Below are 17,500 nucleotides of genomic sequence, written 5' to 3' on the forward strand. Positions count from 1 at the left end.
GAAGATTTGTGGTCTAAACCCTTGTGACAGGAAAGTATAGCCTCCACCCTTCTAATCTGGAGATTGCTAGTTGCAGGCCGATTGTGTCTGTTATTCTGAAGTGTCTTCGATCTGACTTAAGCACTTAGGCTTCAAAACTAGTCGGTTTACATTAGGAAAGTTTGTGGTCTAGACTCTTGTGGTGGGATAGTGTGGCCTACACCCTTCTAAGCTGGGAATTGCTGGTGAGTTGCTGCTTTATTTAAACTGTTTTTTTTTTTTTTTGCTGTTGACTGTGATTTTATGCACTTTGAATTTCTAGTACTTCTGCATTATATAGCATAGGTCAGATTCAGACTTGCTGAATCTAGACTGTTTGGTATCACTTGAGCACTAAAACCAGCTCTTCACTGAGATATTGAAAGATCTGAGACATCTGTTGCTTCCAACTAACTATAAGTGCCTGTTTATGCTCTTATATTGCACTTTTAATTTGTATTTGCATTCTACTCTCTATTGGAATTGTCTGAGCTATTTTTTTTTGCCACATTTTACTGTATACCGGACTAGTTCAGCTGTAGAATAACCCAGTTCCAGGTTCACTGTTTCTGGGTCTGTTTTGTAACATCTGAGCATCACATTCAACTCATCTTTGTTGGTGAAGACCCTTCTGCACCCTTGTGGGAGGAAAGTGATGTCTGGGTCCCATCTAATTGAGGGTCATTGGACTAGAGCTCAGAGAGAGCATCCTTATTGGCTAGTTTGAGTTAAAAGGGTTATTTCTTGTTTTATTTAAGCCCCATGTTTGCGCTTGTTTGCTTGTATTGCACCATTGTCCACTGCTGGGTAGTGGTGGTTACCGTTGGTAGTATAGATCCAAACATTTTGCTCGTTAAATTTATTTTCCCTTAGCGCTTTGCTTGTGGTCCTCCAGAACTTTTTTATGGCCCTGCTCTACTGTCAGGTGGAACACTAAGCTTAGCCTCAGAAGTACCAACACACCTATCACCCACTAGCCATTCCGAAGTATGACCTCTTTTCCTCACCATATAAATTTACCTAACACTATGGACGGACAATTTTTCACAGTTTCTCCAGCCAACTTGGTTGACATTGGCATCCTGAGGCAGTGTAGCAACTGCCTCATGTTCTTGACAACCCTCTATTCCTAGTCCACACAAACTCAACATGTGAGAGATGCAACTATATTAAGAACCTTGAATTCATGTTCTCTCACACATCAGTCAGGATACATGACAATGAGCGGTTGTCAGAATGCACACCTCACCTCCTACTACACCCAAACTCACATCACACATTCCTACATATGTAAAGGTCCTCACCAAAAACATACCTAAACACAAGAGACCTCCCAAACACAAGCACAAGTATGTGGACATAGCTAATCTGTTGACTGACAGGTTCCAGGAAAACATCAGTCCCCTGTCCCCACCACACGTACCACATTACAACCCTAACACCTGGCCCCTACCTTGTATCTCTAAAGAGCAGGTCATAAATGCCCTGTCTATGGAACCTGATAACATCCCAGACTGCATCCTATGTGGGCTCCAACAACAATTAGCAACACCGTTGAGTACTCTTTTCAGTCATAGTCTAAGTACCGGCTTTAGCCCAACTGAGTTGAAAATGGCCAACATTGTTCCCTTGGACAAAGATGGTGCGTCCACTGACCCCAGGAACTATAGAGCTATTAGCCTGACTAACCTTATCTGCAAGGCCATGAAGCAAATCATCGTGGACCTTATTAACAAAGATATAGGTAACCTCCAAACACTTGACCCTTCTCAGTTTGGATTTGTCAAAGGGAGATCATGCCTATTAAATCTGGTGGACTTCTTTCAGACAGTCACCAAAGCTGCAGATGAGAAGAAATCTGTACATACAAACACCTATTCTTAGCCAAGGCTTTTGACACTATCCCCCACTCAGGCATCATTGACAAACTCACCCAGCTAGGTATCAGCCCTTATATCATTAGATGGGTCTCTAACTGGCTCACTGATAGAACACATATAGTCAAAATAGGGGAATCCACCTCCAACAGCAGACCTGTAAACAGTGGTGTTCCACAGGGATCAGTCCTGGGACCTCTCATGTTTGGAATCTATTTATTTGAAGTATAAACAAAAACTAAAGGACTGTGGCTGACAAAGTTTGCTGATGATGGCAAACTGGGAGTGGTCATAGAATTTCCAAATGATGTCAACATCATAGAAGATGGTCTTACAAAAACAAATGATTGGTGCCAATGTCATGGCCTTAAAATCAATGCAAAAAAATGCATTATCATCCATTTCGGTAAGAGTGATGCTCCTGCTAACTACCACATCAGCAGCAACACCCTAAGTACACACTCAGTGGTGAGAGACCTGGGCACACAGGTAAACAGCAACTTTATCTTTGACCACAATGTCTCCACAGTCATAAGAAGGAAATTCTGTATTGCTCATTTCATAAGTAAGGACATTGCCTCCAGAAAAAAAAGAAGTTATAACCTTCATATACTCTTTCCTCATCAGGCCAATAACCAAGTACAATGCCCCTTTTGGTATGCACCTTTCCAAGCATCTGCAGCAATTGGAGAGACCACAAAGGTTCCTCAGAAGGAAAATTCAATGTCTTCAGTATCTGTCCTGTGTGGATCATATGAAATCACTGTCACTTTATTCTGTTTCATTCAGACTAGTCCAAGATGATCTCTGCCTTGCATATAAGGCAATCTCTGACCCTGCTTTTTTGAAAATACTGCATATCCATAAGTGACATGGTACACAGGTTACTTACTCTAAAGACCTTAACCTGGTATGTGACATTAATAGAATCTGATGAAGGGATAGATTTGTCGCCCAGGGGATTCTACACCTTTGGAACAGACTCCCACTTCATGTCAAACAGATCACCTCATTGGCCCTCTTTAAAGGCAATCTGATGATTGTATGGGTAACAATAAATTCACCCTGGGGATTCCACATGTGTCCCTCTTGGACAGGGGTAATAGGTACTGATCATGTAAATAAGGGCAAACTTGGCTAGGTTTGTAAGGGCCCTAGGCCTGGTAACCTAGTAATCTACTATGATCAAGACCACAGAATCAGTCAGTGATGTGGAAAAAATACTGGCAGGTAAAACCATGTAAGATGCATGCAGTAAGTAAAAGAAAAATGTGTGTAAAGGGGGAGAGAGAAACAGGGAAAAGAAACAACTATAGAGGTAAAAACATCTAAAAATATAATATCAGAAAGGGAAGGAGGAATAAAAAATAAAGGTATAGGTGGAGAATAGAAGCAAGCTGGAGATTGGTGGCAGACAGAAAAGAGAAGGAGAATTTAACTTAGTTTGACTAACAACTAATAGTAAGTAAATTCTCTCTTTTTCTCTCATAATGTATAGCTGCTAGGTTTGTATAGCTGAATGTATGTGTTGAACTGTGGGAAGAAATATGTTAATATATATAAAGTCATTATTATCTATAAAGAAGATGTGTGTGTGTATATATATATATATATATATAATTAATTACACAGAAGTCTTATTCATTTTTTTTATTTTCTTTCCTTTTATGTTTGTAGTTTGTTTATAGGTTCATAGGTTCATAGATTAGTACTAGGCTAACTACCCTTTCAAGTCATTTTAAGCCTAGCCAGTTACCCCTTGTGAGACTCAAACCCTGGACCTTGTGTTTGTAAGGCAATCAGCTAAACCATTGCGCCACTCTCCCAACCCATTACTTTATCATTACTTAGATGAATATGTATATTTATAATACAGGTGGTGAATGTCCCTCCTGTTAACAATTTATATGTAAATCTGAGACTGTGTTTGATATCATTTGGAGCTGTGTATCTTTGCTGTACTTACATTAACATAGTGTGTGTGTCTCTTTATATGAGGTACTTTTCTTTTGTTTTTTTGGTGTTTTTACTGATTTGTGATTTTGAAGTAGTTGCTAGTCTGTGGCGTCTCGATTGCTGTTTTTTTAAGTGATAGTACAGATTCCTTATGTATAGTACCAGTGGGAGCTTTAGAGAAATGTATATGTTTATTGTGACTCTTCAGGCCTTTAGCAACTTTGGTTGTTTTTATTACTATTTTATTTTGTTTATTTTGTTTTACTTTAATGGCTTATTTAAAAATATATCTCTTTATAGATTTGTTCTTCAAACTTACAAGCATTTTTACTTAATTAATTTTCCCACTTTCCCTGTGAGCAATCCTCATCAATGTTGGCTTGATTTCTTGCAGATATTATGACTCATGATGCTAACAATTCAAAAAGAGAACTTTCATTTTTTTTAGTTTTAAAGCATACCTCTCAACTTTACAGATTTTCATAAAATGCCCAGACTTTTGCCTCATATTTTTGGCCTATTACTCATAAAAGTGTGGTTTTCTAGAAAATCTTTGCCAAATCATTCAGGAATAAAGTTATAACATAATGACAGACGTGAGATTCAGACATCATAGCCTTCAGAAATTCATACTAATGCAACAACCTGTTATTCTATCAACTTTCTAATTGTGTAAGAACAATATTTTAAAAATTGTCCCTATTTTGGGGCCTTAGCCCCCATTTATGGGTTTGTCCAGATTTCCTGTTCTAAGATGTTGAGAGCTATGCTTTAAAGAAAATATTTAATTCTGTTGTTTGGTTTTATTTATTGTCTGTATTAGAAAATTAAAATTTTCTAGCAATTTGATTCAATTTATTGATCATGTTTATCAGAATTCTTTTGCCTTCATCAAACTAGGTTCTCTTGTTTCAAAATCAATTAAGATTTTAAAAGGTACTAAACAAGGCTGCTCCTTGTCTCCTTTATTATTTACTTTAGGGATTGAACTCTTTGCTAATTTTATAAAATCATTTTCAGATATAATAGGCTTTAAAATAGATGTTTCTAATGCTTCTAAAATTCAACATTTTTTTTTTCTGATGAATGCAATTAATCTTTATAGGTGCTTTATTTTAATAATTTCAAGACAGATGTTAATTTTAATTAATAGAGAGTTAAATGAGTCTCTAAACCAAAACAGTTTAATTGGGTTAATAAACAAATTAAATGTTTAGAAACTACCTTTCTAGGTAACTCCAAAGAAATAGCGTAAATTAATTATAGTAATATAATTGACTCTGTCAAATTATTAATGCATAAATGGATCCTTTTTATATGGAAGATAGAGAAACTCTAATTAAAACAATAATTTTACTAAAATATTATATACTATTTAAACAACGTTGTCTACCCCTAAATACCATTTTACAGTTCAATAGTATGTTTTTAAAATATTTTTGGTATCTAGACAGACTAGATTATCTTTTGGAGTTGATACAAGAGACTGGAAGAATCTCAGAACAGGACTTTCAAGCACAGAAATGTAAGCTATGTCATGGCTCATTAAAACTATAGCATTATGGTTAAATTCTAATTATTAATCAGCAACCCTGACTAAAACTCTCTCCTCCTGTTACATCACCATGTTACTTTTCCTTAGCTATTCCACCTTATATTCTTCATATTCTAAAGGTCACTTTACCTGAAAGTTGGACTTAAGTTTACCCAGCTAGACTTAATAGATACACCACCTGCTTCCTGCTCTACTCGAAGCTCGCTTCACTTTACTTCTCTCTCCTTTTCCTCTTTGTATTCTCCTCTGTTCCTCGTCTCTTTCCCTACTCCTTACTAATACCCTATTCTAAGAATTTCCCTCTTCCTTCTTGCTACTCTTCTTCAATGAAAAAAAAAAAAAAGATTCAAACCTGAAAATAAGGGATGTGGTATTTTATCTGTATTTTTATCTTATCTAAACTTTAATGTATCTGTTACTGAAGTTAAATGCCTTGTAACTGTAATTTGTTTTTAAATTTTGTCTGTTCTTTTGGAGCTTTTCTCCCTGGGCCTCTATTGAAAATGGACATATATCCAGCTAGACTAGCCCGGTCAACAAATGTTAAATAAAACAAATAAATAAATAAATAAATAAATAAATAAATAAATAAATAAAATAAATAAATAAATTAAGCTAGATAGAAAAAGCTTCATAAAAACATAAATGGATGGTAATTATGATATAACTACACCACAAACTGAAATATTAGGAAATCATTTCAGATGGTTATTAAATATATATTTTGAGAAATATGTCAATAGACCCATTGAGTCATATTATATTAATAACATTTTAAATATACTTGCGATTTTAGTTTAAATAAATAGTGATATAAAAGCTTGGTTCTATGCAACATTTCCCATAGTTTTATTGAAGATTGTGCTGACACTTTCAATTTTCCTAATATATTAGTTTTAAGAAATCATAAGTTATTTATTTATTTATTTATTTTTGCAAACCAGATGAACAGAATTACTTTGTTTTCTTCTTAATGGTAGATGTGATATTGATATGAATAACTGGCTTGTTATTCAGATGACAATATTTGATCTGTAAAACTGAATTAATTTCTCACCCTTTGTTAAATTTATAAATAACCTTAAACTAAGCAATGATATAAGTACATTTTATTCATCTAGACTATATGAATTACAAAGAAATATCAAACTGGATTTTTAAAATACTTATTGGGAATATGCTACACTAATTAGTACTACTGTTTTATTTGTGAAAGAATGGCAAAATATAATACCCTTAATTTCTTATTTCCCCTCAAGATGGAGAGTACGTATAAAAAATATATTAGATGTTGGAGATGCAAAGCTATTTTAAAAGTATATGGTATTTGAATGGTATTTGAATGCAATGGTGTGCAATGTTTTTTAGCTTAACATTAATCCATTTATGCAAGCTCCATAGTCAGACAAATTTACTATTTCCAAAACATTGGTTTTGTTTAACTCACCAGTTCCTGGAAATGTACCCGGAGCACAATATACCATTCTTTAAAGTTTGTTAACCATGACAAGAAAAGTTGTTACTCAAAATTGGAGAAATGATGTTACTCCTTCATTTGTAGAACACATAACCATTGCTAATATTGTCTGTGAAAATTAATTAGTGTCTATTAGGATGAAAATAAATAAGATGACTTCTGAATACCATTGTTGGTCAAAATTTAATATCTTATTTAAAAAATATTAGTTTGAGACTTTTTAGTTTAACAAATCTATTTTAGTTTTTCATATTACTCTTTAAAAAGAAATCATGGAAGTTTAAAATTCATATTAATTTGAGGTAGACACAATTGTAAATAGTTATTTTTGTCTTTGATATTAATTCCTGGATTTATTGTCTTAAAATCTAATAATAATAAAAGTAATCAATCAATCAATCAATAAGAAACAGGACTGACATAATAAATGAGAACTTCTCATATGTCTTATAGATGCGATTTTTGGGAAGGAGACAAATTCTTATCCAGCAGGCCTACCTAAGACCCCATCCTTTTCAGAGTCTTTGGAAGAGACCCATGGATATGCCTTGAATCTAAATGAGGCACAACACCTATTAGTGGCTTTCCAGGATGGATTTAATACTTAGCACTAGAGAATATCTTGTAAGAAATGACCTTCTGTAAAATAAATAGGCTAGCACTGGAGCAGAAAACAGAAGTAATGGTGGGATTTCTCATTACTGTGTGGCAGAAATGCATAACCTATAACAGTTGATGCACTGATATCAAAGGCAGTTAAAATCTATCCAATTATCCTTCCTAAGAGACACTGAGGTGCAAGCAGGATGCTACTGGTTGTAATGTCAACAGAAAGAAATGTGATTCAGTTTATCAATGAAGTTTGGGTTAATGGTAACAAAACAGGAGATATTGTATTATGTCATAGTTCCTGACAGTGACATTTACTTAACAGTAAACATTGCAAAAATGTGGTATACATGGTTCCAATTAGTTGGTTTGGGAATAAAATAATAGCCTTTTAATTTGATTGGTACAAAATGTGAGCATGATAGTAGACTGCAGTACAATGCCCTCATGTTCAAAGAAACTAGCACCAAATGTTACTTTTTATGCACTGTAATACCTTAGTGTGGTACATAACGTAGATATTTGACCATAAAAATACAAAGTATTTCATGGAATAATTAGTATTGTGCTGTTAATCAAGTTATTAGTATAGATGTATTTGTAAAGAAATACAACTTAGACAAATAACATGGGTGGCATGTTACCAAATCCATCTTGTAATGTATTTTTGACATACATTTGACATTCAGAAAAACATTTTTTTAAGCCACATTGACTGTAACCCCAGTATAACACAACCCTGCTACTCCCATTGTTTGCAAACTTATATACAGCATTTGGGATATAATATAAATAGAAACTCACAATTATGTCAAACAAATATTTCACATAAACCATTTATGCAATTAGACTATCTATCTAAATACTTATAATTATAGTCATTTGCATATTGCAGAGTTGATTTATCAGTTTTTGTAGAGCCAGAAAAAAGTGCCTCTGTCATCCATTAGTACATCGCCTTTCTTCATGCTTTCTGTCAGAGAGGGGAATTTCAAAACATCTAAGTTCATATTATTATTATTATTATTATTATTATTATTATTATTATTATTATTATTATAATCATTATTATAGTTATTATTACTATTATTATCCACGTCAAACAAGAAGTCTAAAAATATATTTATATATATTTTCCTTTGTTTTTATCCCCCAACTACCTGTCAATCTGTCAACCATCACCTCTCCTGCAATGAAACAGCATATTCCTTCCTCTCTGGGGTTATAGGCAGCTGTTAGAGGCAAATATCCAGGTAGCTATGAAGAGTCTTTACTTATCTTGACCCTATCCACACCCCATGCAGTTGACATGCATGTTCACAGATGTCAGGGCTGGCTACACAATACTTTGCAAGTGTACTCTTTCCTGTATGAGCTGTGTGAAGTTTACAACATGAATGCAGTTTGATTGAACTAAGCACACCCTTGTGGCCCATACCCTGCATACTGAACACCTCCATCTCATGTACAAGCTGACACTGTACAGGGATAGACTTATTTCACCCTACCCACAATGAGTAGCCATCACTGGACTCTCAGTTCCAGCTTTCCCTATCAGGTTTCTTCACTATCCAAACTGTTAATTGATGTCAAGTTGTCTTAGTTGTATTCAGGGCTTCATTTGCTGTACCATAGAGGGAGGCAGTTACAGGAAATATTTCATATATGACCACCTCATTCCATATCTTGTATTAGTAATGCAATTGGAATATAGCTAGCAAGTTAGCCTAAACAGTAGATATTTCAGAAAATCCAACCCATAAAGCCCTGTAACTGTAGTAGGTATCCTAAAAGCTGCTAAGAGGTGACCTGTGTTTGGCATAAAAGGCATCCTTTGACATATTACTGATGGATTTACTACACATAATCAAATTAAGTGGCATCAGAAATACTTGGTCTGAGGATCTAAACCTCGTCTGCAACATCAACAGAATGGTTTGGAGGGACAGGTATATTTCACAGTGAATACCGCTGCTATAGAACAGACTCTCCATCCACATAAAACAAAGCTCATCCCTGTTCATTTTCAAGTGCTACTCAGATCGCTAGATGGGAAACAGAAAATTTACTCCAGGGATGTCCCCTATACTACTAATGGACTGATGCAGCTCCTAAATGCTTTATCCCATGCATGGGTTCCATCAAATTTTCTATGGTATTATCTCAGTTATTTTCATTAGGGTTAATATATAATTATTGACATGGAATCATTAAGGCCAATCTATAACTAAATGGGAAAGGTTATTTCAAACACAAAAAGGGAAATTGGCTACTCTTAAAATTGTCTGCAAAGGCAGCTAGCCTAGCACTTACCTATGAACCTATGAAGCTTTGAAAATATCCTTCATATGAACCATAAAATGACCATTGTATTTGGTTACCGATTCAAATATGTGCTACTGAAATATACAAAAGTACATTTTAGTAAAGCATTTACTTGTATTTTTCAGTATCAGAATCTTTTTTCAAAAAGGTTCCAGACAGAAATGTTTTAAAGCATTTAAGCTGTACAGTGTACAGCGGAATTATCATTTCAATTAATTACTGCTCATTCACAGCACACCTTAATTAAAATTCCAATTTAGTTTAACATCATCAAGTCTGGTTTTAATGTTTCAGCATGTAATTTGTCCAGACTACCATCATTATTTAATAATAGACTTTATACTGAACTCAAAATTTAAGTCAGGTACATTATATGCTTTCCATCAAACATTCTTTTGTTTGTTTCTCGTGGTATAAGAGTACTTGTCCATTTACCCTGCATAGAATTCCCAAAATATTTTCAATGACTACAAATAAAACAGCAGTCTTACTTGATTAACTTTTGATATTGTCATATATCCATGTGACAACACTAGTAAATTCTTTAAATGTTGTTTTTTAAGTTATTTTTGACAAGTTGAACAGAAAATGCAGCCTGTGTTAAAGTAGAGAAGTATGTTTTTATAGCTGTTCAGAAGTACTGTTTCCTTAACAACATATTAAAACTGATGCGCCGTGAACCCCTTTTTATTTTATATGTCTCTGTTTCCTACATTTATACAGCATACACTTCCTGCATTGTAATACATGCAACAGAGGATCAGTCAAATTAGATTTTTAAAAAGTTGTACAGCATTGTGATGTCTGAGTGGAAAACTAGTCTGCACTGAGGTGGAATTTTTTGCCAAGTAAAGGTGTTTATCTGATTCGTTTATTTGTTAAATATTTATACAGTTTGGTGCCTTTATTATTCTTTTATCTACTTTATAGGTTTATTGTCAGCAGGGATTCTATTACATGTCTGAGGAATGTGAATGTGCTCCTTAGAACTGTGAATATTGAAGTACAAATAGGGAAAACTACACTCAGTTTTAAAAACTGAACTACATTGCAGAACCCCCTCTTCTTTTTATACTGAAATCTTTTTATTAATATTTTAAAAGAAAAAAAAAACAAAAGTTACAAAAAAGATTTTCCTTCTTCATTTTGTTTAACAATCTCCAGCTTTGTTAACATTTTTATGGACTGGGGTGTTGAGGTACAAGGAGAAATGGCCCCTACAAAATGCAATATATTTTGCATTTTCTTGAAATTTTGCATAGCAAACACTACATTTTCTATACTTTTTATATTTGCAGTATCACATCTCTTGAAAGTAGCAGTAGATTTGTAGCTAGGATGGGTGAAGGGGCAGTCACTCCCGGTCCAAAGTGTTAGAATCCACTGATCATTATCATTTGGTAGTACAGTGCCAACAGTCATTTTCACTGTGATATTGCTTATGTGGACATGACTTTCTTCAGCACTTCATGTGTGGTCTAAGTTGTATCAAGCAATTTATAACAAGTTTTAAAAAATACAAAGCTGAAAAACTGAAAACTTTTTTGTTTGTTTGTTTTTGTTTTCTCCTTAAAACAACTTAGAATTGAAGGTGCAGAGGGCCTGGCACCACTTAAGAGAAAAGTGAGAAACACCAGATCATATCAGAGCATAGAGTATTTTTTGTTTGTTTTATTTTACTGTTTTAATTAGAATTGAGAGGAAGCATGTAGAAAAATGGCACCAGTTGCGAAATGAGTCACTGATGCCTCTGAGGAGCAGTAAAATATAAATTATGGTAGGTGTCTTCTAAATTCCACGAAGTCTGCACTCCAGGCTGAATTCTCTGGAACTTTTGTAAATTACATCCTAATCACTAAAGTTTAAAAGTATGTGCTCTGTAATAAACAGCAGAAGCATTCATGTTTCTTAGTGTCTAGCTTTTTCTGGCTGTATAAACAATGCCTTTAATAATTCTGAACCCCTCAACTAATATAAAATGTTCATTCATTTTAGTATGGTCAATGACATTACAATAAGTTACTTCCCTGTACTGCAAACTTAATAATTCATATATTGTTTTGAAATTATTCATGTTAAAGAAAAAAAAAGAGAATGTAATTGAAAATGTAACATTTTTGTCTGCTGGTTTACAGTAAATATTTTCTCCAGGAAAGAATGACAATATAGTGGACATTATCTGCTGAGCAGACATTTTCATCTGAAGTCAATACAAAATAGAGAAATCTATTATCAGAGTTGCAGCAATCTGAGAGCTGACTATATTATTTATTAGAGATGTGAGGTGAAATCTGCCTTGACTTGTAGAGGTACATTTCAAAACATGCTTTACTGTATTTTATAATGGATAATGTAATATAGTTGGTTTCACTGAACTGATGTATAAACGTGTTTCATTTATCATCTAACATTTCAGAAGTTCACAAAGATTTGTTTATCAGTGTTATGTATTAACGTACAAGAATGGCAGTGTGGCATACTGGATAAAGTTCTGTAGTTAATAGAATGATGTATTCTTGTACAGCATGATTATCGTCATATGAGTGAACGGAATTAAAGAAGGATGTATGGACATTTACATATGAGTCTTGCATATGTCTGAATAATAGTTGCATGCAAGCAACCGTGCTGTGCTAAAGAAACACTTATTCAGGTAAACTATAAAAATAAAAAGTGATTGGTGATGAAAAGACAGGGGGAATGGAACAGCAAAGAGAAAATAGCCATAGTCAAGCAGAAAACATATGCAAATAAACTGAGATAATGATAATAATGTATAACTAAGAAGTGAAATATTTAAGCGACTTTTTAAAAAGTGAAAGAGAGAGAGACACACACACAGAAAAGGAGAGGTATATATGTATAGGAACACTAGAGTAGATAATGAACATCTCTAACCAAATGACTACAATATTTAAATAAAATAATTCATGGATGAACATGATCAGCAAGAATGACTGAGGAAGTAGGGGATAAAACCGGCAAATCTCATACTCAAGGAAAAGTAAAGGGGAACTTGAACAGAGTCTTATATTTCTCCTTATTATGCCACAGTGGAGAGCCACTCAGAAACAGAAGTGGGACATTAAGGATATGGAAAATAAAGACATACTGAAAGAAAACTACCGATACCCATAGTATAAGAAAATTATTTTCAAGAGTTACCTTTCACAGTAGATGAACTAAACGAAGTAGAAAACATGTATCAGCAGTAATAGGAAACAAGGCCATGGCCTTTACATCGCATGATAGTGGATCAAAATAATAATGATTTGGGTGACTTCCAGATTTGTTGTTGCTGCTGTTTAGTTATTTAATCATATCCAATAATTCATGGTCTCTGGGAATTTAGCACACTAGTTCTGTCTGTCAAGAACTGCTTGTTAATGTTCTTTCAAATTTTCATGACTTCATTAATGCTGCCTATCCACCTTACCTACTGCTGACACTTCTCTTTTACCTTTTGTCATTGTCAGCAATATTGTTCTCTAGTGAATCCTGCCTTCACAATATGTGGGCAAAATACTGGAGTTTTAGATTTATTATAGGCCTTAAAGTGAACAGTCTGGATTTGTTTTCATAAGAACTGTTTGAGTCAATCTTCTTGCATTGCACAGATCCCTCATTTCCTCCATCTTCACATTTTAAAGCATCAATTTTCCTGCAAAAAGCCTTACTTATTGTCTAGCTCTGTAGAGAAGAGAGTATGACTAACTATATGGACCTTTGTTGACAATGTGATATCTTTGTTCATTAAACCTGTATCCAAATTTGTAATTGTTTTCATTCTAAAATGCAAGCAAATTTTAATTTCATGTCTGCAACCCCCATCTGCAGAGATTATTGACACCAGAAAAAAATATATAATTGTCATGGTTACCTCTTCATTTCCATCTGTTTGCCAGAAACTGGTCATAACAGATGACATAATTTTATTTATTTATTGTTATTGCTGTGCCAGCTTTTATGTAGTCTATGTTTATCATCATCAACATGCTGTGTAATGCTTCTTTATTTTCAGCCAGTAGGGTAGTATCATCGACATATATTATGCTGTTAGCATTTCATCCAGCAATATTAATCACAACATATGCCTTGTGTAATGTAACATTTGGTATGATATGTTCAACATATAAGTGTATAAATAGGGTAATAATATATTGCTTTGCTTTAGTCCTTTCTTCATCTTGCATAGGTCAGTTTTTCCATACTCAGTTCTAACTTTTATTACTACCTTTAGACACAGGTTCCTTAGAAGGCAAATAAAGTTACTTAGTATTCACATTTCTTAAGAATTAATCAGAGTTTGTTATGGCTTTACAATAGTCAATGAAGCAAAAGTAAATATTTTTTCTGGAAACACCTTGCTTCCTCCGTTATCCAGCAGATGCTGATATTGTAATCTCTGATAATTCAGCCAGTTTTAAATCCAGCTTGAACATCTTAAATTTCTCAGTCCATATATAGGTGAAGTGTAGCTTACAGAACCTTAAGCATTACCTTGTTAGCACATGAAACAAATACAGATGTTTGATAATTTGAGAAGTTTTTAGCATTGCCCCTTTTTTGTGATTGGGTTATAAATTTACCTTTTCCAATCTAATGGCCAGTTGCATTTTTCAAATTTGCTGGCAAATTACAATAAACACTGTAACCACATAGGCTTGTAAGATTTTAAACAATTTATTAGGAACTGCATTACTTCCTATAGCCTTCTTACTAACAAGCATTTCTAAGGCCAATTTAACTTCACTCCCCTCTATGTTTGCATGTAAATCAGAGGTCATACTATCACATGTAACACTGATGTTAAGATAGTTGTTAACCTGTTTTTTCTGTTTAATCCTGACACCCTCTTCTTAATATATTTTGCTTTTGTTACGTACCTTCCATATTTTTCTTTTATCATACTAATTTTATTTGGATACTTTCCTTAAAATCACAAATTTTCTCAAAAAGAACAATTTTTTTCTATTCTGTTCTTTTCTTCCAGTTCTTTGTATTGCTTATTTAAGCATGCCTCGTTATATTTCCCTGCTCTTCCTAGAACCTCTATTCAGTCTGACATATTTTCCTATCCACATTAACCTTTGCTCTTCTTCATTCCTCAACTGCTTCTAAAACCCCCACAGACACCCATTTTGCCTACTTAACTTTTATTTGAAACATTTTGATTGCACATTCTGAACAATATTACATACCTTTGTCCAGAGAACTTCAGGTGCTCTATCCTCCAGGTCTATTCTTTTAAATCTAGTCTTCTCCTCCATGCTGTATTAACTAGGAATGAAGTTGAGTTCATTTCTCACTGGCATATATACCTTTTTTGTCTTTAATTTTAGAATTTGTGTTTAAGAAGCTGATGGTCTCAGCAACAGTTAGCTAAGGATTTTGTTTTTACTGACTGTATAGAACTCTTCCATCTCTAAATATAAAGTATATAATCAGTCTGATTTTGGTTTTGATCATCGGGCAACAGCCATACATAAAACACTCTCTTAAGCTGTCAAAATATGTTGTTTATTATGATCAGTGAATTATCTTGGAAGAATTACACTAGTCAATAGACTGATTTATTCTGTATTCCAAGTCCAAAAATTCCCATTAGTGTATCAGTACTCTAACAAATAGCATTAGCATTTCAGTCACCCATGAATTTTACATCATTTTTTAGTGTTGCTTCCAAGACTCTCATAACATTGGTCAGCTTCTTCCTCTTCAGCATCTGTTGCTGGAATATAAACTTGAGTCTACGTAATATTAAATTGGTTTACTTTGTAGTGTGATTGAACACATTCTATCATTCATTTATTTATTTTGGCAGTAGACAAACATTGATTTTGACATCCTTTTATTAACTGTGAAGTCTACTCCATCTCTTCACCAAGATTTCTAACTACAGAAGAAGACCTGAAAATTATTTGATAAAAAAGTACCCATTCCAGTCAACATACTTTCTTAACTTTATGCCATTTTGGCTGAATAACATCAACCATATTCCACAAAAATTCAGAGAGAGAGAGAGAAAGTACAGACTATTCCTTAACTATGAATAGAACTCCAAAAATTATTAACCTATACAATAAAATTAATAATTTAAAAGTACAGAGGTCCCATTAAAATCAAGCTATCTTAAGTTCTATAAAGCATGTAAGAATATGCACCGATATTCAGTTAAGAAATTAAAATCCAGTTCAGATTTAATACTCTGACATAGTTTATGTTTCAATATGTCATAGTTCATAGTAGGATCAGATTTTCATTTCATCTCTGAATATATCAGCAGACGGAAATCTTTGTGTCTTTAATCTATGGATATGATAGTCTCTAGCACTCTTCATATTTTCCAATGTACTTCTTCAGTAGCATGATAGACACCTTTATCTGTCTACGTTTTTCTTAGTAGATGCTAGGGGGATGCTATTATGCTCTTTACTGAATATATTTTGCCAAATCTCTGTACCATGACCTGCCCTTCTTGGGTGGCTATATATTGTATAGCTCACAGCTTCATTGACATATATAAGCCTCTATACCATGAGAAGGTAACAGTCCAGAAAGACCACCAAATAACCCACATCAGTTTCAAGAAAGTTAAGTGAGAGGACAATACAGTAAGTAGAACTTGAAACATTATTTAAAGAGAAGATGGGAAATCAAAGGAACAGAACACCCATACTCTCACCTATGAAAACCCCTGGTCTATAGTGTGTTATATCATTTTCAAGAAAGTTCATTGGAAAGGCAATACTGATGGAGAAGAAAAGGAACAGACCAGCCCTATTCATACCCATACTGAGCTAAGAAAGTAGCTGTTGTATAGGCTAATGAAAGCAAAGGAACAGATACTGACCAAGTAATTAGTCCTATGAACATTTAGGATACTAGAAAAGATTGATATTTAACAGTGAACATAACAAAAATTTGACTTTAGCTAGATTTTACTAGCTTGGTAATATGAAAGGCAAAGAAAATGTTTTTTAGTTTGTTATGCCTCTTAAATCTCAGGTCACAGCCTTAGAGTTGAGAATGCTACTATGCCTGCACTTATAGAGATGTCCCATTTGAATTAATAACAAGGGGCATTGTGGGTCCACTTGTAAAAATGTGCAAAGACTATTAGTATATTCCAAAAATTGTTTATGAAGTGACCATTTATGAGGCAGGACCCCTGTGATGATTCAGTGCAATGTATAGAGCAAAAGACCTAGTACTTCTTTTTCTTTATTATAAGTTTCCCCAGAAAAATTCCTACTAATCAAGGCTATTCATACCTGAACAATTCATGAACTTTGTTATTTTTTTTAAATGAAGTGGCTGAATAAATTTATATATCAATAAAACAGATGGAGGTTTTGAGTGAAGGCTACATGGCAGACATATCTGCAGCTTGCTAAATATAGCAAAAAAATGGGAGAAAGAAAATGTCTCATTCAAATGCATGATACAACATTTTAGATCTTCATGACTGTAAAGTAACAATAATATCTGTAGCAAAAGAACACAAGAAGAAATCATAACAAACAAATCCAAAAGCATAGAATAAAAATACTGATCATTTCAGCAAATTCAAACACTGACATAAAGTATCATTTTCATATATACTGCTGAAAATAATCTCTTTACCAAGTGCCAAAGAATATTTGAAATTGTAGAGAGGGCAAGTGAAGTAAAATGCAATGT

The sequence above is a fragment of the Protopterus annectens genome, chromosome 7.part0, assembly GCF_019279795.1.
Source record: "Protopterus annectens isolate FY-2018-M chromosome 7.part0, PAN1.0, whole genome shotgun sequence".
Lineage (NCBI taxonomy): Eukaryota > Metazoa > Chordata > Ceratodontiformes > Protopteridae > Protopterus > Protopterus annectens.